The 23004-nt window shown below is 38.6% G+C and overlaps 1 protein-coding gene across 6 annotated transcripts in view; it reads left to right on the forward strand.

Moving 5' to 3' along the window:
- DACH2 (dachshund family transcription factor 2) overlaps positions 1 to 23004 on the forward strand; it is an 847028-nt gene that overhangs the window by 641251 nt on the left and 182773 nt on the right. The window lies entirely within an intron of this gene.

The raw sequence follows: 23004 nt of genomic DNA on the forward strand, positions 1-23004 counted from the left end.
TGGTGTATTGTGACTGAGGGCGGAGTGGGGACCCGGGTTGGGACGCCTCCTCGGCGCGCGCCATTGCGCTGTGTGATTTACTCTCCTTATTTTTATAGTCTATGACGATCCTGTTTTCTTCGTGATGTGAAGGGTGGGGGGTATTTCATGGACGGGGGTCACGGGAGTCTCTGTGCTTGGCCCTCACCGGATATTTTGTTGTTGACTGTGACAAATCCTAGCGTATGGTGGGGGCGGGCATGATCTGTTGTATGCTTCACTGAAGGGGTGGTCGCTCATGTGTTGCCCGGTAACTTGGCCGTGAATACTCCTGTTCCCCCCCCCCTCTTTATTGACTGTACTTTTGCTGTTTTGATTGCCCCACACGGCGTAGGGTTACGTGGACTGGGGGGCCCGGGTGACTCGATTTTGGGTGGGCTCCTCCCCGCCTTCCTTTTCTTTTAGGGAGTGGTAGAAGGGTTTACTCTTTCTTCCTCCCTATATTTCAAGTGTGAACTTCCTTTTTCTTTTTCTTTTCACCTTCTTTCTCTTCCTTTCCTTTCTTGATCTATATTTCGGGTTCTTTAATGGGCGACAGACACACTGCCGGGGGGGGTAGGCCGTAGCCTCCGCATTGATGTAGGGTGGGGGGGTATTTTTAGGTTTTCTCCTTTCGTTTCTATGGGCCTTATTTTTTCTAATTTTCTGCGCTTTTCTTACCTTGTTTCTGTTTTGGGTCCGCGATAGGGGTTAGCAGGGAGTGGGTGGCGCTGTGGGTGGGGCGTAAAAACTGATTGCAGTTCTTGTTGTTCCTTTACGCCGCCACATTGCTCGAGGGTTTGAATTTCATTGTTGTCCATTTGCTGATGCTGCCCGCTCATGTTGTGCAATTGATGTACGGACTCAAATCTCCTGCGTTCCTACTCTTCACTGACTGTACTTTTACCGCAAAAACTTTTATAAAACTAACCTTCACTGCTCCTTTTCCTCGGCGACATAATCTCATTCTGTGTCATGTTCATTGATAGTAGCTGAATCACCTGATGACGCTGGGGAATAATATTGCTTGCACTTGTGCTTCAAATGTATCGTGGCCGGCCTGACGGTTGTGGGCCCGTATTTGTATTGCTTATGCACAATAAAGGTTTACAAAAATTAAAAAAAAAAAAAAAAAAAAAAAATTCTCAATGTTTTCATTTGCTCGATGATTTAGCAGAAGATAATGTATACCCGAGAATATATGACGCTACAACGCAAACATTTACAATGTGATTTTTACATCGCAACTACCATTACATCGAATGATTTTACAACGCATGCCATTATAACACATTTTTTAAACTACCATTACAACACATTCCATTACAACGCATACCAGTACTACGCATACCATTACAATGCATAATACTTTTAGGGCAACAGTAGGGTAAGTATTGGATAGTGTAGGGGTAAAAATTACTATTCCAACTCCAGTGAGCGCAACAGTAGGGAAAGTGTTGGATAGCATAGGGTCAAAAATTACTATTCCCACCTATCCCAAAACCCATAACCACCCTAAAACTAAAAAAATATCCCTTACTTACCTTATAATGGTATGCGCTGTAATGGTATGCATTGTAACAGCAAGCGTTGTAGTGGTATGCGTTGTAATGTTATGGTATATGCTGTTTTGTAACACGCACAATTACTACCGGAGTATCCTGGCGCGGTATACCGCTGGGGAACCCGTCCTAGCTTTCCCTGTGGGATGGTCCCTACTGGGAGTCCCCAAGGTGGAGCCAGGCATCCCCAGCGTTGATGGGGCCGTTGTGGAGATTAGGCAAGCTAATGCCCAGACTTGCCCCCCCTGGTTAGAGTAGGGACCAAGGCGAGAATTATCGAGTCCGCTGACCCTGGTCCACGACCCTGCCGCGACGGGAATTGAACCCTGGTCCCGGGTTGACTCCTGCTTCTGGGTCTGCCGCCTCTAACCAGTGAGCCACACCACTCCACAAAGGCATGCATTGTAATGGCATGTGATGTAAGGCAGTTGTGTTGTAAAAGTTGCGTTGTAAAAGCAGTGCAATGTAATGGCTGGGTTGTAATGGATGTTTCCCATACCCAATAGATTGTGCTTCTTTGCTAAACAGTGAATTTTGTCTTTCAAAGTCATCTGCCCTTGTTAATGCATTAAAAAAAACACAAAGCATTGCGTGAGGCGCTTTTAGAACTATTTTTGTAAAATCCTGCGTACTTTCCTCCATCTTTAGTCAATTTTTAGCAGTTCTTTAAGTGGGATTAAAAAAGGTAAGGGTCTCTAAAAGGGTTGTGGCCAAATAGGCATAAATATAAATCCTTTTCTGGTGGCACAGCCTATGCAATTAAGGGCATGTCTCAAACCGTATATACACTTCACAACTTCACACAGCATCCTGCCTCACCACCATTTGTGTGTGTCTCAGTGACATTTCTTTTATTGCATCTGACATATAACACAATAACGGACATGTTCCTAAAACAAATCAGACATATTGGCTTCTTCCAATGCTTGTTAGTTGTATCAAATACATGAGTACCCATGATTTTGTTGTGAATAATTAGAATTGAAAATATTTCAATTCTGAAAACATGAGACTGCTAATTAAATATTATTAAGGACTGTGAAGGGGTAGTTGCCTTCAGATCGTATAATACACTCCCATTCACAACACTTTCTTCTGCAGTCTCTCACTCTGTTAGACAAGCATTCCCTTTTATTCCCAACAGCTTTGTGAAATACTCAATCTGCAAATCTCACACTGTCCCACAATTGGCACATGGGCGACTATAGTTCTGTGACCTCTGCAGAGAGATCAAGGATTTGACATGCATGTAGTCTGCACATATTTATGACCTACTGAAAGTCACTCTGTGAAACTCTCTCTGCCTTCTTCTTCAACTTTAGAGCTCTCAATTGTGTGCGGTCATAAGCACCTTCCAACAACCTAAATTTACTCAGGGCACCTAAGAACTCAGTTCGAAGTATGCACTACGCAAGAGTCACATGTTGCATGAAAAATGCTATAGAAACTTAAAAAATGCCAATACTCTTAAGGAATGCATGATGAAGTAAACCTTGAAAAGTAAACAAGGATTGCTTCTCTGAGGTAGGATAGCTTGAGGGTTTTTTAAAGTAACTAAGTTTTGCTAATAAAGTTACAGACCTGAATATAGAGAGCAAATGGGATCAGTTTTAAAGTCAGTTTTTGATCTGACAGGACCCCTCCCACCTAAAGCCACGATGGCTTATTTGAAAGAGTGAAATTATTAATTAGCTACTTACGATTTTTCTGTTTGGAAGATTTCCTGCTTTTGCACCACTGAAACGTGGAGATGAATATTGTGGACTTATTTCTCTCCTCACATTATTGGACTGAAATAAGGTTTGCAGATTCATTCAACACTTTTTTATTTTTATTGAGCAGAGGCAGAGATCACTTACATATGAAAAATATACCATACTAATATTATACAAAATACCAATTGATATTACTGAGATCATGTAAAAATAGACGAAAGATCACATAGTTTAGAACAATCAATCTAGTAGAAACAGTAATGCTGAAATGTATTGAAGCAACCAATAAAGTTACTTCATGCTGATTTAAGTCTCCTCCTCCAAGGTTGCTTTGTTCATACAATGATGTAAAACAATTCTATAGTACAGCTATACCAGTAGCCATCAATAAGTGCTATTGTGTCACGTTAAACCCCCAACACGTTTACAAATACTTCATCCCTTCAGCAGTTACCACAAAGTGGATATTTTAGTCGTACTAACGGAAATCAGTACAAAAAAGCAAACTGCTCAGGCCATCTAGCTCCTTCATACCCCTTTTGTGAGCAGAGAAGCATACTTACCCCCTTAGGGGTGCAGCTCTAAACCAATAAACAAAAAAAAACAAATAACAAACCTTACATAGTTACAAGAATTGAAGAACCCCTATATCTACAGGTAACCCTCATGGAGCCACCTGTAGCACTGCTACTGAGTTGGGGCTTAAGTTGGGGCGTAACTCTTCTAGTACATCCATAAACTACAATGAGGCATTCAATCTTTTTACCCCCCCAACATCTCTCACATACACTGTGCTCAAACTTTTTCCTCCTAAGCATGTTATTAGACCACTCTTTGTATACTGGAACCCTACCTGGTTTCTATTTCTGTAAAATCAATTAGCAATCAATTAAAGAGTGAATCAATATTAACACCTGTCCCCGCTTGCCAAAAACGAACCCCTGATTAAGGTATTAAATGCTGTTTTTAAAGTCGAAGATTGTACGGAAAAGCTTTAAGATCCCTTACTCTCTGTGTACACTCCTACTAATGCCACTGGAAAGCTGCCTCCGATCTTTTGGGACCAGGTGACTTCAGTCTGGAGAAGGAAGGGGATTACCCGACTCGGCGATATGTATCAGGTCGATGGGAAATTATACTTATTTGCGGAGTTGGCAGTAAAATACCATCTACCCTCAACCCAATTTTTTAAATACCTGCAAGTAAGGGACTTCTTGGGAAAATATCCTATCTGTACCACTGTCTAAAATTGTAGAAATTATTAGACGACAGGGAACCATCGGGGTAATTTATAAAACACTGCTAGAGGGTAGAACTGATGATTTAGATAAGTATAACATTAAATGGAGAACCTGGTTGGGGAACCCGGAAATTTATTGGAGAAATCCATTGACTTGGCTGGGAGGATCTTTATGGCAGCTAATTTAAAAAGTCAACATTATACAATGTTAGTCAACCTGTATCACACCCCTGTTAAGATGATGAAGTGGGAGGGTCATCATGATGGGAAATGTTTTCTCTGTGGAACAGACAGCGCAGACATCTTGCACGTGTTTTTTGCGTGTACTGCATTGGACTCTCTGATAGAATCTATAGAGAGCTTTTTGTCAGAAATTACGGGGGTTCCTGTCAAAATTTCTCAATCTATGATGTTGCTTAAAAAAGGGGACAACCTCCCCCAGGGGAAGCTATTGTATAAGTATCGTTATTTAATTTTTATGGCTGCGGCGGTCACTCGGTTAGCAATTGCTTCACTACATCAAGAGGCCCCTTCTTTCGAGTTGTGGCGTGCCATGTTTTTTAATGTTTACAATATGGAATACAGTCTATATACTGTCAAAGGATATAGAAAAAGGAAATTAGGGTTATTGATTTGTGGGGCTGTGCGGGGTTATATGGCAGGTTAATGAACTTTTATTATGTGTAACTCAGTTTGTATTTCATGCGATTTTGATGTCAGGGGCCATTAGTCAGGACCTGGGTTTATTATAATCAATGATGGATGGTTTGATGTACGTTTTCAGTTATGTATTATGCATTTCGCTGCTATGGATCTCTAATAAAACAATATAAAAAAAATAATAAAAAAACATATGTACAAGAATTGAAGATCCCCTATATCTACAGGTAACCCTCATGGAGGCACCAGTAGCATTGATAGTGAGTTGGAGCTTAACTCTTCTAGTACATCCATAAACTGCCATGAGGCATTCAATCTTTTTACCCACCCAAACATCTCTCACAAACGCTGTGTTCAAACTCTTTCATCCTAAGCATTTTATTAGACCACTCTTGGTATACTGGAACACTAGCTGGTGTCTATTTCTGTAAAATCAATTAGCAATCAATTAAAGAGTCAATCGATATTAACACCTGTCCCCCTTACCAAAACCAAATCCCTGATTTTTACTAATAAGCTCAAATAGTGACACACCTGTCCCAAGGTCCATATTTGTCTGGAGGCCAAGACTTAGAGCAGCAAAGACCTTTTCCCAAAACTGTTCCAGCATCTAGCAAGTGACAAAAATATGTAGCCAACCCCCATCACTTGTTGCCGACAGCGAAAGCTATGATCCTCCACCCTAAATACATACTGTGGAAGGCCGCAGGAGTGTAATAAGCCATCCATCGAGATAGGAAGGACATTCTCTTCAAATGTGATGCCCATAGAGCCTTATGACCTAATAACAAAATGGACCTCCAATCCACCTCTGAACGAGTGCATTGTGTTAAAAGGCTAATTTTTTCCAAACACCTTTCTACCTGATGCCTGCCCCCCTTGATAATGGAGTAATCAATATCAATTTCATATTCTCTTGGCGTTTGACCCTAAAAGTGGCCATATGACGAGATGGGGATTTAAACTAGATTCTAGCAGTGTTTTTTCAAAAAGAGGGCGATCTGCTGGAACCCCAGAAGGAACAATTTGCAGCGATTGCCACCCTGAGCCTGCAATTCTAGCCAAGGAATACACTTAACCCTCAGCAAGAAATGGCCCAATTCTTTAAAGCCATTAGCATTCCAAAATCTGACTTTGTGATGTTATCCAGCCAGCGTATTTACACTCCTGTAATGTAAGATACTCAAAGCCTACTGGAATATGTTTAAATAGATAAAGCGATTGAAGTCGGGCAATTCTCTCTTGTTTCACATTGTATCTTGTTTTCTAAGGGAATTTAGCTGTTTTAATAAAAACTGTCAGCTGGGAATCAGCTTCTTGGATCGTTTTGTCTATAAAAAAAGATTGACTGTCCTCTTCCCGTCTGTTGATCTTGCTGGTGCATCGAAAAACGCTGCTTCATAATATGTCTGTACATGGGGTCATGCTAAGCCCCGACTAGTATCTAATTGGAGTACATAGAGTTTTACCCTAGAAGCCTTCATGTTTTACATAAAGTGTCTAGAAAGTGCTTCCAACTTGGTAAAATAGCTCTTCTTGACCTTTGTAGGGACATTTGAAAAAAAAATACAGCAGAGGTAGAATAGGCATTTTTATAGGAGCTACTCTACCCACTAATGTAAGGGGAATGAGTCCCCATCTATATAATAATTTCTTTTATCTTCTTGAGCATTACCACATAGCTCAATTGAAAGAGCTGCGAGTAGTTATTTGTTCTGAAGATTCCCAGATATAGATTCAGCTTTTGCAAGCAGACCTGCTGCTGCAAACGAAGAGGGAGATCACTAGTTAAGGAATAAAAAAGAAACAATTCAGTTTTATTTTGATAGATTTTATACCCCCACCCCACAATCCTTTTAAATTGCTTAAGCTTGTTTAGCACCTTTTGGATGATCTGCTTCTCTAGCCTGAAATATATGATAATATAATCCGCAAACATTTTAAACTTAGACATCCATATAACGGGGGCATTCATACCCTCATTCGCCGGAATCCTAGCTTCCAGAGGCTCTATGAAAAAAGTAAATACAATTGGGGATAAAGGACACCCCTGACGCACTCTCCTATTTATATCTGCTACCCCTGCAAAATTAGAATTCACAAAGATCTTTGCTGGTGCCCGTTGATACAGATTCCGCAGCATTAAAATGAATAGGGCAGGAAAGCCAAACCTCACCAGGCCATAAAAAAGCTCATCCCAGTTAACCAGGTCAAATGCTTTCTCTGCATCAACCATTATTACAGCTGCATGAGTCTGGTTAACAGTAAAGTAGTCCCACATATACATAATTCATATTACTAAGCAATTTGAGATCTTCTGCAGTAGCTCCCAAGCCTCTGTTAAATTCGTGAACATCTGAAACTGCTCTTTAACCAAAACCTTTAACCATGATTGTTGCATAATTGTAGCTTGAGCCTCCTTTGCCTTAAACAGATATAACATTTTAGCAAAGTCTTAGTGACGACGAGCTGCTGAGACATACATATTTGAAAATATACAACAATGAGATATTTCTGGTGCTAAAAACTGTTTTTCTCAATGGCCTTGGCTACTATACGCTCTTTAATACCATAGTTAGCAAAGTTCACCAAGATAGTATCCATGGCAATTCCAAATTTGGGAAAGGTTGTGCTGAGACCCGATGTGCTTGTGTGATAGTCAAGTCACTTAAATGATCCAGCAGGACATGAGTCTTTATGACAGAATCCGCCCATTGAAGGACCTGAGGCCCCTCACAAACCTCCTGGACCCCAACTATCCATAAGTTAGAGTGCCAGGAGGGGTTTTCTTACGTGAAGTTACTGTGACACATTATGCCCCATCAGTAACACACAACTTATGGGTTTTTTAACCTGGTAAGGGAACTCTTTTAGCTCAACTCACTTTGGTATCCCTTAGCTAGTTTTAAACACTCATTCACTCATGCACTTGTGTTCATAGAACCCTCTATCTCACACCCTCACTCAACAAAGGGCAGTACCAAAAAAAGATCTTCGCCAAAGCGACCCTCAGGGGACCCATAGGGTATTGCAGCGCCGGCCCGACGAGGAGCAACTGCCCGATGATGAAGCATGACATCCTTTGGGGTGTGTGAGGACATCAAGAGACAAGACGCTTGCCTCTTACCTACAGGGTTTAAACTTAGGACCCCATTCTGTTTACTCCTGTTTCCTCTCCCTTTTCTTTTTTTGGGTGACTACTGCATCCTACCCTGGAACAGCTACCCCTGTTTGATTTGAGGGTTTTCTTAACCTTAATTTTTAGATTCCAGTAAAGGTTTTTGCTTTCTAAACTGATTGACTTCTTCCTGCTTCCTCTAATTGTGATATTCTAGATTCAGCTTCCTGCAGCCTTTCTGGAACCTGTCATAGATTTTGGAAAGTCTCTGATGCAAGGCAGTGATTTCAGCTACCTGAGAGGCCTTGAGATCTCTGATTGCTTCAAAAATGATATTGAGCATCTTTTAATATAATATTGTGCAGTAACCACTGCATCCTCCTGTTTGTTCTGTTGCAGTGCCCCCTGGGCCACTACTCGGATGCTTTTGACAGGGGTAGCTGAAAGATAGTTATACATAATACATTTACATATGTTTTAAAATCAGTCTCCTCCTTTTTTCACTGGTGCAAAAATCAATCTGTAATAAGGGCTGGAGCAAAATCTATTTTCGCCATTTAGTACTTCACCAGCCGCAAAAATTGTGTAAACTTTTATGGATTTTCTTCTACCTCAGTAAAATAGTTTTTGAACATTGAGCTTTGGTAGCAGCCCTTCTCCGTGTTTGGCAGATGTATTTCTTGGTTTGTATGCTTTCTGTATGTGAAAACTCAGATCCATGCACTTTCTCTGCGAATATTTATATAGTTTGTTTTTCATTATCTCAGCTCCACATTGAATTATCCCCAGGAGAGCAGTATACCCACACGCAAACATTAAGTGGTGATCTAAGTGTTGCTCTTCATGAGAAATGCAGCCATTACTATGGTAAATTAAGCTTTACAAGGTCAAGCTAAAACCAAACAAATATTTATCTAGGTAATAGATGGTTGAAAGATATTATCTGGACCACTACTTTGTAAATGAAAAATGCACGCAGTGCATTTATTTTTTTCTTGGCCATTTGTACCACTGACATTTTATTTCCAGGAAGAAAGACAGCTGTGCAGTTTTCTGTCTTGCAGGGGATGCTGACAGAACACTTTGAAAGCTAAACAAATAATAGAATCTCTCTAGGAAGAGAGTGCGAAACGTGTACTTAGTTTCCAGTGTTTCTTGCACAGTGCTGCTGTGTTTGCTAGGTGCTGCCTTTCATTTCATGAGCCAGGTAGACTGACCTCCAGGCCAGCCGGGCCTTCCCACCGTGGAACAGAGAGCAAGAAGAGGGCGGCAATTAAGAATGAAATATCAAGACACATGTATGAATAAAATATCTAGCTTTCATACAGATTTCCAAAATTATACTTTAACGAAATGCCAATAAATCCTTTAGGAACTCATTAAAAGATTAACATTTGGAAGAGCAATCACTGTTAATGGAGGCCTAGAAGGAAACAACAAAGAGATGTAAGTTGTGCGGCTTCCTGAACCCACAACACAAGACGTCATAGTCAAAACTCTAATGTTAAAAATAAATAGCTCTTTTGCAGTCCATCGGAGCAGATCACTCAGGGTGCAGTTCTGGAATTGACTGATCTCTTAATGTGTGATATTACTTGAATGTAATATCACCAATGGACACCAGTAACTCTTGAGGTGAAATCAAGGATGTCTCTCCTAAGTAGAGTAGAGGACTGATCTGCCGCTCTAAATTTATGTCATAACTAAAACTAACAATGTTGAAGTTTGTAATCACAGTGGGGCATATACCACCCTTATGCTGTAGATTTGTGGGTATTTTCACGTGAAGTACCAGCAATCACAGGCCATTTATTTTTCTTATTGCATTTTCCATGCAATTCATTTGGAGTTAAGTGAAAGGAGTGTTGCATGTTTGTATTTCTGCCACTGTGGTATTGTGTGTGGCCTCCACAATTACTACTAAAAGAATATGACAATAAGCTGTAAGTTTCTACCAATTATCTAAAAAGCAGGTTTCTCCACAGAGCATCTCTTACCACCTATTCTTCCCTTCAGTAGAGATATGAAAAGCAGATGAAAAGCATCACCTGCTACAGGAAGTTTAGTTCCTCTTAATGGTTTTCTCTAATATTTAGCTTTACTTGCCACACCAACTCCATTTTCCAAACATAAATGATACTACAAAAAGCTTCACAGTGACCATATTCAATACACCACGTGTCACTGACTATCAATGGCCATATACTGTTTTGTTAAATAAAGAACATGATTTATCTCACCATTGTATCCCACATTTAAAAAATAAAAAATAATGACAACTTTCTTCCATCTCTATCTACTTATTCAACTCAGCATGATAGGATTGTGCAGTGAGGAAGGTGTTGTGCTTGTATCTCACAGTGGAGAAACCAAGATTGACACTGTCCATCTTCATCAAGCAACCTCTTGATAAGTTCTGTAGTTAGCCCGAAACTGGTCCCAGATTGCTTGTTTCCGGTCCAGGGAAGACATTGCTTGGGAGTTCGTGCTGGACAATTCCCATGAGGCACAGGGTCAAGACTGATTTGCATATAGCTGTGTCTGAACTGGGGTGGCGAAGCAAACTAAAGAACGATGATGAATTAAACCCAGATCTGTGACTGGGGGTGAGTGTCTGAAAAGTTTCAGCGCTCTGTCCATCATCTCCTTGTGTTTCTGTTGCCATTTCCTTGACATTAATTGAAACATTTTATAGACAATTTATTTGGTTCACGCCATCGTTATGCAGAAACAAATTACATATCTTCTAACTACTGATGCATTTGAAATAATTCTATTGCAGTAGTGTATCCAATGTTGTAAGAATGGTAAGATTGGAGATCTGTATTTATCACTTATTTCTTATGTTTAACATAGATGTTACAAAATAGAAACTATACTTGTAGCACTAGAGTTTTCTGAGAAGGTTAAATGTTCTTTGTCTCTCATGATCATTCGCTGTAAAGAGGTATGCACCTGTTATGACTTATATTTTTCTAAACATGACACATTATATCAATCTGGTGCCTGTTAGGTTACAATAAAGATGGTTGTTGGTCTCAGCTGTTTTTACTTTTTAAACTAAGCCTAGGTAGAACAGTGTTGCTGCCTAAAAACTAGTTTTCACACAGTCTTTGTGCAGATTTAATATATGCAGAAAGATACTAGCCACCAAAGCATTCATAGGAGTAAAAGTGACTGGGGTCTGCTATGTGAGAAATACATTGAACCTGGTACTGATCTCTATTGCTCCGATCATTGTAGTTTTAGAATGCCTCTAAATACATTTTGCATTTCTTTGGAATGTTAGGACTTAGCTTACATGTTTCAGATAATTTTGTGAACCAAGTTCTGTCATTCATCTTTGCTTCCTACTACGTGTCTCTCTTTCTGTCCATCTGGCATGTAATAACATTTCACAGGAATCTCACTATGTATAATTTCTTATTTTAATACTGTTGAATCCGTCTCACATTTATATTACATATATACAGCCTTGCAGTCTATTTCTTAACAAGTACCTTATCAAACCTCTTCACTATTTTTAGTGTTCCTATTATGAGAACATCAGAGCTGTAGTACAGCATGAATGTTTACTTTAACATCTGACAACTTACATACTTTTATATATTTATTCTTCATTTTGAGCGTTTGAGTTATTCTGGTTTTACAGTTACTTAATCTCTCAATTAATGTTTTCATTGTAGGAGTCTAATGTTGGGCCCAAAGCAAACATCTTAGCAACACTCTGATATTTTCCATTACTTTAGCTCGTGCCAAATTGTTTACCAAAGCCATCATATATCTTTCCCATATGCTTCCACGAAGGGCAGCACATAAATGCAGTCCTTTTATAGGGGTCACCCCTTTCTCCATACTGTGTGGCACTTTGTATAAGACCTTAACTTTTTTTCTAGTTTACTGTAACTATTTTTCAACATTTCTTAGGATAGAAGGATGATTCACACTTGTTTGGGTTCAGAGTCATGAACTGCAGATCACAGTAGATGTCTGCACTGATTGCTTAACTCACTTGCTGGCAGCTTTCACACCTGCAACCAGATTAGTCATTCTTTCAACAGAGTCAACAATGAGCTACTGTTTTGACTTTTCTGTCTGACTGTCTTACATGTTATGCAATGCTAGTTGAAGCTATTGCCCTATTGTGAGTTTGGGTGGTTCATGTTTCAAATTGAATTTGTTAACTATCTTGTAATTCACTTGCTTTTCCTTACAACAGTGCAATTTACTAATGAACGGAATGCAATCCATTGGGAGATATGCAGATTTCCATTTGTCATATTGTTGAATAATATGAGAAAAGGGAGTAGATGTTGGATACAACTCCAACAGCTCCAACGGTATATATGTTTTTATGTTACCTAGTTAATCCTGTGGCATGTGATTTTATCATAATTATAACATATCTGTGTACTAAATAACTGGTAAAACGTATATCTCATGTTTAAGATGCAGTGCAGATGCTCAAAGAATTTGATAAAATACCAAAAAAACGACTCCTAGTCACATTAAATAAAGGTGCACTGTGTACTAAAATGCCTCAAATTGAAGCTCTGAAGACAGATGATAGCGCTATAACAATGGGATGTTATTATCATGACTCTATATCTATATGCTCAAAAAAATGTGCGCTATATAGTGACCACTCACTCAAAGAACTATTTTAAAGACAATCAAAATTTGTATTTTCAAAAACAGCGTATAACATTCACTCTGAGGTAGCCATTCACTTTATGGATCAGTTTGCAGCTAAATATATGGACCATATAGTCCACACAATGTAAATCTACCAATATATCACTATATCAATTATATTTTATTGCATGGAGAGGAACATTCACAATGTATCAGGCGGTTGGGTTATGGGTCAGCAGCCTGCACCTGATTTTGAAATTTGCTGGTATCAGCAAAGATGAAGAGGGTCCCACAAATCATCTGTGCAGAAAGTGTGTATTGGAGCACCACAGCACTCTTGCCGCTACAATTCTACATATACATGGGCCCCAAACCCATATTCCTGGACAATACATAATCCAGTTTCAAATTATGATGACATTAATATACACATTCTAGGTTACATACAATATCAAATTGTCTCCATCATGTTTACACTGGATGCAAGAATGTTTAGTCTGTATTAATGTAGCAAAAACAGAGATCATTGTAGTTGGTTGAACAGACAAGAACGCCATCCCCTTTGTTTGGCCACAGAAATAGTAAAATCAACAGCTTCCAGCCATGAAAGGAAAGAAGGGGGTAAACTTGAGAATTCTGTTTGACAGGGATTTCTTTTGCAACCAAAATAAATGTTGTGATCAAGGGCATAAACCTGTAATCCTGCTCTAAAAGAAACTGCCTTTACTCTATTGAAATCATATGATGATATTGATGAGATCCTTGCATATGGCAAGGCTGAACTACTGTAATGTAGAATATACAGGACTTTGAAAAGAGCTACATTGACTGCTGGGAAAGAGAGGATAACATTTGAATTCTATGTGACATACATAAAGCATACTAACAAAAAAGGGTAGGGTATATGCAAAAAGTCAACAAAAACATTTTCACATTTGACTTCAAAACTTTAAAATATCTCTAGTTATCTGAAGTTTGTTTTACCATGGTGAAATTGTTTCACAAAATATGCTAGCTTTCACTTTAGGCAAAAATTGTTATAACTTTACAGTAATTATTACTTACACTGATTCATATATAATTTTTATTTCAAAGATTAAAATGTAAATATGCAACATATTACACCTTGTTGCATTTCTACATTTGCCTTATGAGTCATGAGTTTGGCTTGATTTGGAGTTTCCCTGATGGGATACTCCTATATATGTGTGATGGAAAATTGCATATGTCAAAATCCCTTTCAGTATCCCAATTTCTCCATCATTCATTTAACATCTAGACATAACAAAGGACATTGGGAAATGGTTTTGGGTATGTGTTACCAATGTGTACAAATTCCTATCTGTGTTTCAACTAAAATTGCACACCTATCACAATTATTTGTATAAAAACAGACTGGCTTCCACACAAATTTGTGAAGCAGTACGACCTCATGCAAATCTGTCACTTTTAACATGTATGAAACAGTATTTCTGATGTAAAACACAATTGGGATTTGTTTTGAATCCATTTTAGTTTCAAAGAGAGAGTTTTATTTAAATGTAAGAAAGTGTCAGATATAATACATACAATAATCATCAAACGGTATTATACAATTATTGTTTCCCAGCATGAACAATTAAGAGATAAACCAGAAAAACAAAGCTAACGGTCATTGCATTGAATAAACAAGGAAAATGTGATAAGTATTATATAAAATTAATAAAAGGAACATTAGAGGAGCTACGAAGGTTTGAGTACTTCTTGTTGTGAAGGTTTCAATGAGGAGATCTTTTTGGCGCAATTGTCAAAGAATGTTGTAACCGGTGACCAAAGTTGAAGCCTTTTTATAGCTATGGATGTGGGTGAAGTAAAGAACGTGTCTAACCTATGGTTGTGACAAACATCATACCACCATGCCTTCAATAAGATTGCTTTCCAATTTCTTGTTATTTGTTGAAAAGCAACTGCCATTAATAAATCAATTATTTTAAAATTAGTTACAATATCATCCGAAACCTGTAAAAGGCTACCTAAGAAAATGTTTGTCACAGAAAACGGAGCATGTGTGCCAAAAATGTAATTAATTTGAGACCAGATCTGTTTCCAGAAGTTAAAGAGAACAGCATATTTAACAAATCTGCGTCTGGATGAGTACATGACCAGCAGGTATCTGGTGTATTAGGAAATCTTTTATGTAAACTCTGTGGAGTTAACAGGAGTCTATTATACACATAAAATGATGTTTGCGTTAAACTGTCCGATCTTGAAGATTTACCTACTTTAATCCATATATTATTCCATATAGTGAAAGGCCAAATCATGTTAAAATCTTTTTCCCACATCACTTCAACATAGATTTCTGTCTTGGTTTGACTATGGATTGTAAAAAAGTAATAAAGTTGACACCTTGGGTTGAGTATGTAGGAGATTGGATAAATCCGTATATATGGGAGTAGTAGGAGTGGTATAAGTTTTGTTCCATAATTGTATGTAAACATTGAGTACAGCTTGACGAAGAACCTGAAATTTGGATATGAACGAGGAAGGTAAAGCGTATAGCTGCTTAAGCAAAGAGAATGGAAGAAAATCATTATTTGTAAATAACTGATGGATCCATATTAGGCCACGTTGTCTCCATGTTTTCCAGTAAAAGGGTTTGTTGCGTATCAGTAGAGTTTTGTTATGCCATATGGGCGTGGTGAAAAAGGAATCCAGAGTATTATAAACTAAGGGAAAAAGAGGAGTCAATAACTTTGAGGTACATTTAAATAAAGGGGTGGTTAGTGTTTGGGGTTTGCGAGAAAAAGAGAGGTATTTTTTAAATGAAAATGGAGAGAGGAGCGAAAGTTCAACTGATGTCCAAAGGGGACAGTCCTCCTTAGGACAACGTAACAAGTATGAAGCTTGTCGTAATAAAAAAGCTTTGTGATAAGCAAAAATATTTGGATGATTGACTCCCTCTTCAGTTTTAGGACGTGATAATTTAGAGATAGACATATGTGATTTCTTCTTATTACATAAAAAGGAAGATAGCACCAGTAAAGATAGAGAGGATGCCATTTATTGGTGAGTTCTGTAAGTTTTTGAATGCAATTATTCATGCAAAGTGTAACTGTACCTTTTATTGTCGGTGTGAAATTTAAACCCAAGTATTTAATAGAGGATGATTTTCAAGTAAAATTAGTTACAGTGAAATCCGCTTTAAAGGTATATTTAGTCAAAGGTAAAATTTCACATTTATCGTTGTTTAGTTTGTAACCTGATATAAATGAAAAAGAACGGACTTCTTCCAAAAAGGCAGGGATCGACTCACTAGCATTAGAAATGAAGAGCAAGATATCGTCAGCATAAGCTGCAAGTCTGGCGTTAGTTGTAGAAGTCTGGAATCCTTTTATTTGTGTGTTTTGACGAATTCTTGAGAGGAAGGGTTCAAGGGCTAAATTAAAGAGGAAGGGGGATAAGGGACAACCCTAACGCACCCCTCTGCCAAGGTCAAAGAATGGTGAGATTAACCCATTAGCACACACAGCAGCACGGGGGATTAGAATATAATAATAAAATTAGAGAAATAAAATTTGGGCAAAAACCAAACCACTTAAGAGTGTAAAATAAATAGCGCCATTCAACTCTATTGAATGCTTTTTCTGCATCTAGTGCTATAGCTGCAAGGGGGTGGTTCAAATGTGGATCCTTAGATAAAATATCGAAAAAAAGTCTAGTGTTGTCTTTTATGACTCGTCCCTTCACAAAACCTGATTGTTCCTTGCCTAACATTTTTGGAAGGTAAAGGTCTAAGCAAAGGGCTAATGCTTTGGAGAAAATCTTATAGTCTTTATTAACAAGCGAAATGGGTCTGAAGTTTTTACAATACTTCAGATCCTTTCCCTCCTTAAGTATCAAACATATATGAGCATCTGAAAAGGTACCCCCGGACTTACCCAACAACTGAAAAGATTTGATTAAAAGATGTAACTTAGGCAATAATAAACTGGAGAAATGGAGAAAGAACTCAACAGTGTTTTTTTCAAGTGTTTAAGTGCATCGAAGAACTCTTGTTGCGTTATCTTAGTTTCCAATACTGACAAATCATCAGGAAGCTGTTGGGGTTTGTGTATGGATGAAAAGAAATGTGAAAGCATTTGATCTGTGGGGTCTGTTTCAGAAGAGTACACATTTTTGTAGAATAAAGCAAACTCGTTTAAGATCTCCATATCTTTAAACTTTAAAATAGATTTATCATCAAAAATAGAATCAATATTCACTTTGTTCTGTTTGGTTTTCAAGTAATTAATCAAAAGCTTTCCTGCCCTGTTTCTACCACCATAGAACTTTGCATTAGAAGTATAGCGAGGCATTATCTGTTGATTCCTTATTAAACTGCAACTTAGCTTTTATAAGGGCATTAAGAACATCTTTGGAATTGGATGTGTAAAAAGAATGCTCCAGTCTCTTAATGTCTTGAAACAAAGAACGTGTATGATTACGTGCAATATTACGTTTGTTACATAAGTTATAATAAAGTCCCTTGCAGAGGCTTTAAAGGCATCCCAAATAACAGAAGGAGGTAAGTAATCAGTCTGATTTAGGATAAAATATTTGTTAAAAAAGGTTTTAAATGAGGAAGAAAATTCAGGATCTAGAAGTAGATAGTTATTAAACCTCCATCTTCTGGGGGCAGTGGTTTTGGGTAAAATGTCCAAATCAATTGAAATAGGAGCGTGATCTGAGAGTAATATAGGGCCAATATCCGCACTTGTAATTGTTTGCGAGAGGTTATGTGACACAAAAAAATAATCAAGCCGTGACTGAGAGTGATGCACCGGGGAATAAAAAGTATATTCCCTCGTAGTTGGATTACATAATCTCCATGCATCCAAAAGTTTATGTTGTACTATCGTGTGAGTAAAACATTTATGTGTTTTGTTAGGAATAAATGACACTTTAGAGTTCTGATCTATAAATGGATAAAAAATCTGATTATAGTCACCTGCCAAAATAAAGTTGTCCTCCATATGAAGAGTATTTTGTTTGGCTACTGAGAGCCAAAAAGAGGCGTCACCCCCACTAGGGGCATAGACAATGAAAAAAGAGACTGGGACATCCTTCAGCAACAGTTTAACATTAAGCCAACGGCCTTCTATGTCAGATTCCTGTGAAATGAATTTAAAATGAAGGGATTTGCGACACAACATCATAACTCCTTTACGCTTACCATCAACACTGGAATAAAATCATTCTCCCTCCTACCCAACCTGTCTTTAAGTTCAGTGACTCCACAGATGAGATAATACTCTTTGTCGTTTAATAGGAGAATTGAGCCCTCTAACATTCCATGAAATTAACTTTAACGGCATAATGAGCTAGGAGGAGCAAAAAGTAACAAAATCAAACGATAATATACCAGAAAAGTCAGACCATAGGGAGAAGCATGAGGAAAATGATGTGATGAAGCAAAAAAGGAAACCGAGTAAAGTATACTAAGAGTGAGAAAATTAACGACACTCAGAAAAGGGGTAAGGAAAGTATAAAGAAAGGAAACAAGGTAGAGGATAAGAAATAAAATTAGGACAGAGATGTAGGAAAACAACATACCTACACGAGGAGAGACCGGGCAGACACAGGGGATGGAACCACATGGAATGGACGATACATCCAGGGTCAGCTAAACGGAAAACCAGGAAGACATCATGAGATTAGGGTAATGGATCTGTGGAGACGAAACATAACAGACGTCAAGTGAATGTTATAAAAATGAACATGAACATTAATCACTAAGAATAACATTAAACAAACTGCGAACAGTGAGTAATAGTAAATGGAACAAGGACAAGGAAAAACAGTTCATAAACTATTAAATGTTATAATGAGGAGAGCAAAATCCAAACAGTGGAATCAACAATGTTAAGCATGGGAAGAAGCAGAAGGATGAGATAAATCCATAGCAGACGGTTTGCAGGAATTGATGAAGCTTTGTAAATGCAGAGGATCTTCATACGTGGTCGTTCTGTTATTGTAGGGGACTTTAAAGAGGCAAGGGTGAAAAAGGCCATATCTGGCCCCAATTGAGCGAAGTTCAGTTCGCATATTTAGAAAAGCTTTGCATCGGTTAGCAGTCGCTGTAGCATAGTCTTGCGCGAAGAACAGAGATGAACAAGACCATGTGAGTCTCGGAGAAGCTCTGGCCGCTGAGAGAACCTGTCAGCAGATCCGTGTATTCTAGGAAAAATAAAATTACTCCTCTTGGTCTTAGCGAAGACGAAGCACTAGATGGAGCACGACCTAGTCGAGGCGCTCCTTGAATGTTAAGTATTGTTCCTTCTGGCATGTGAAGTAATTTATGGAGGAAAGATTTGAAAAAAGCAAGAGAGTTATTCCCTTCAAGGCCCTCCTCCAGACCATAAATACGTAAGTTATTTCGCCTGTTTCGATTTCCAAGTCCTCAACCTTTTTTTGAAGCATAGAAACTTGAGATTGCAATTGAGAAACATTGGCACAAGTCTCTGTTAAGGAGGAAACATTTTGTTCAACTGATGAGACCCTTGTTTCAAGTTGAGACCAATTGTCTATTAAAACTGACATGAAGGGTCTAAGAGCTCTGATTTCCTCCAGTAATAATTCCATTGACACTGGTGAAGTACATTTTGGCGGGGATGGAGGGTCTTTCTTGAGACGCTTGGTGTTGGATTTCCCTGGAGTTATAGGAGAGGATTCCATTGTTAGATCCAAGCTTTGAGAAGATGCCAGAGAATCTTCTAATCTGGAGAACTCAGAAAAAATCGAGGAGTTCTTTACAAAAATGTTCTTAGGTTTAGATAGTGGAGAATGTGTTGATTTTATTCGGGCCATAAATCACATTTAGCACACTCCTCTTTAATGCGAACGTACTAAGGGTCAGATGCGATGAAATAGAATACGTGCCAAAATAGATGGGTTCATGAAGAGAAGACTCAATACCTTGAAATATGGAAGGAACGTTGATATCAAAGGTAAGAAGACGTATTTTAATGAGGATAACACTCATCAACCAAAGTACGTGCCCTCTTTAAAGCAATGCTATGGGAAAAATACAGAGGCGCATTGCAGTGAGCCATCTGTGTTGCAGAGATGATGATACTGCACTGGTATTTCCCATATAGGATGGGAAACGGTTGCTGAAATGTAGCACAGGGTGACAGAACCTCAATTTGCAGGAGAATAATTCCTCAGCTCAGAATATGCCAAATGCAAAAAGGTACAAATATCTCCAAAGTATTGCAAGTCAGGGGGATGCCATGAGGAGCTGCTGGTTATGAGCACAAAATGGCCGCTGTATAAAGTACTGTAAAGAAGCTGAGTCCGGGATTATGTAATATTGTAGGAGGAGATTTATACAAAATCCATTGAGTATATTAATTGTATAGAATGTATATAACTTTGGGGATACATATGGGTATAAAATTAAAATAACTTTTCTTTATAAAAATGAAATAAGTCTTTAGAAATAAACAAGCGATTAATGAACTGACACAAGTATTGAGTGTTCTTACATGTGGATAAAACTTTATTGAAAAAAACAGCAGCATCAGCAACTGGTTTGGTTTCTTGTTATTAGGTGCTCAGCCTTGCTGCGGATGAGCCCGACCCTTTAGTGATATTTGTGATAAAGTAATAGTCGGCACAGTGAAAAAACTGCATCTTTCTGGCAACTTTATGAGGAAGCACGCTTGAAATTCCTTTAAAGGAGCTGAATTGGGGATTACTTGGCAATGCGCCTCATGAAATTCGTCAAATCTCTCTTAAAAAGCGTTCAGAACATTATTCCTAACATGCTGATAAAGTAATAGTTGGCACCGTAAAAAAACGGCATCTTTCCAGCAACTTTATGAGGAAACGCTCTTGAAATTCAAAATGGCGGCCGCACCGATATGCGCCGTGAAAAAACTCACTGCGGTGAATTAAACAATGTGACGTCCATAAAAGTAATTTCCAAGGGTCGCCAGTAGTGCCTTGAAGCTTCAAGTGACCAGATACGCCTTCATCAGAACTAAAGTCTGCTGCGGAGCACCAAGTCCTCCAGCCGAGCCACGGAGCTTCACCCGAGCACGTCCATTAAGGTCGGGTGCCAAGCCACGCTGCCTTGTTTTGAATCCATAATGTAGTCATTAATTCTGATGTGACTACTCATTTTGGCTCACATGCTCACTCTTGTTTGTGTAGAATCCCAATTTACCAATGCATCATTTGGTTTATCCACTGTATCATAAGTGCATATTATGCTATGTCACATGTAATAGGGTTATCATTACATCATCCACAATAGTGAAGGATCATCACACTTGACACAATAAAGACTATTGAAGTGTTAGCTCAAGCAGTCAGATAACTCTCCATTTCAATTGTCGCCAATGTAAAATCATTGAGGTGATTCTGACTGAGCACTGCTCATAGTCAGGCCCTGCTATCTGCAAGCTGATGCTGGCTGATGATCATGATGTCAAATGAACATAGCCTCCCCTTAACTTTTATATGAAAAAAAGGACGTTGTGCCCATCTAATACCTGACCTCAAGGCTGTGTGCTACTTTGAAGGGGCCAGGGAGCTACTGGCTGCCTTCAGTCAACTGTTTGAGTGATTAGTGTGATGATACAAATAGATAACATCCTATTTATTTGATTTGTATAGAAAACACATATATGTACAGTTGTAGAGACTAGATAATGTGTTTTCTAATTCAGATGATGTGACACTATTACATTTCACATCATTCCAACAATACATAGATATATCCCTACTTACACACAAATATAATCTAGGGCTTTAAACACATAACACATATTAATGTTGTTGTTTTTTAACACTGTGAAGTGTTCACTAATCCCCAATATCATTGTCCTATGTAAAGAACAAAATCTATGACACTTCACATCTATCACTACACTACACTCAGTAACTTAAAGGGACATTGTAGCCTGTGTTAATGTACAAAAACCAGTTAGACAGATTCACATATACATTTCAAGCATGTACCTCTTCCTCTGGTGAGCCATAGAGTTGACCATACAGGGAGAGGGGATCCTGTGCCGGTAACTCCAGTTCCTCTGGCAAGAAGGCAGTGGTCCTCTCACCTATTCAACCCTGCATCGTTGCTCCCAGAGGTCACAAACAGAAGCAAAAGTGGAGGAAGTCTTGATGGTAGCATTGTTAGGAGGCAAGTGAGCTTTTTTCAAACCGCCACATACATGTACATAATGTATGCGATCTTCAGGGTAGACAGACACACCCATTGGCCTTCATCCATTGCTGTAACACACGTTACCCTATTGCTGTGTTTGTTGTGGAGTTGATCACCAAACTTTCGCCGCAGACATCTGATTACAAATGCCCTTTGGATGAGGACAGGCGCCCGCCATTTTAGAAGCTCAAATAGTGTGTTTGTGACTGTTAAGTATTGGCCACCACTCAGAATGGGGCCTAATATGTTTAAATATTCAAACTTTGAAGGACACTCATGTTTAAAAAAAACAAAAAACATTTATTTGTAGTGCGTTACTGTGGTTAACAATTCTTCCAATGCAGACGATTGAACCCTAGGAGAGTGAGCAGATGGCAGGGCCATATGTACAGGCTATTTACATACCTTGCCACTATGGATGAACAGGATATTATCAAAAGGTTCAGATTGAATAGGAAAACTATACTGGATTTATGTCATCAGCTGGAGCCAGATCTTCTGCCTCACAACAGAAATCCCACATCGATTACATCAACTGTCATACTCATGGCAGTACTTCTTTTGATGACCACAGGATAATTTCAATACACCGTGCCTGATTCACAAATGTAAACTTAGACCAAAAGTCTAATTTAGACCTGAAGTCTAAGTCTAGACCTAAATTCTAATTTTACTACTACTAAAGTTAGACTTTTGGTCTAAGTTTAGATCAAAAGTCTAACTTTAGTAGTAGTAAAGTTAGAATTTAGGTCTAAACTTAGACTTCAGGTCTGAATTAGACTTTTTGGTCTAAGTTTACATTTGTGAATCAGGCCCACTGTGTCTATATCTGGTGGACTTTCACAACTGACTTTCACAACCAA

This window comes from Lissotriton vulgaris, chromosome 4_1, assembly GCF_964263255.1.
Source record: "Lissotriton vulgaris chromosome 4_1, aLisVul1.2, whole genome shotgun sequence".
NCBI lineage: Eukaryota > Metazoa > Chordata > Amphibia > Caudata > Salamandridae > Lissotriton > Lissotriton vulgaris.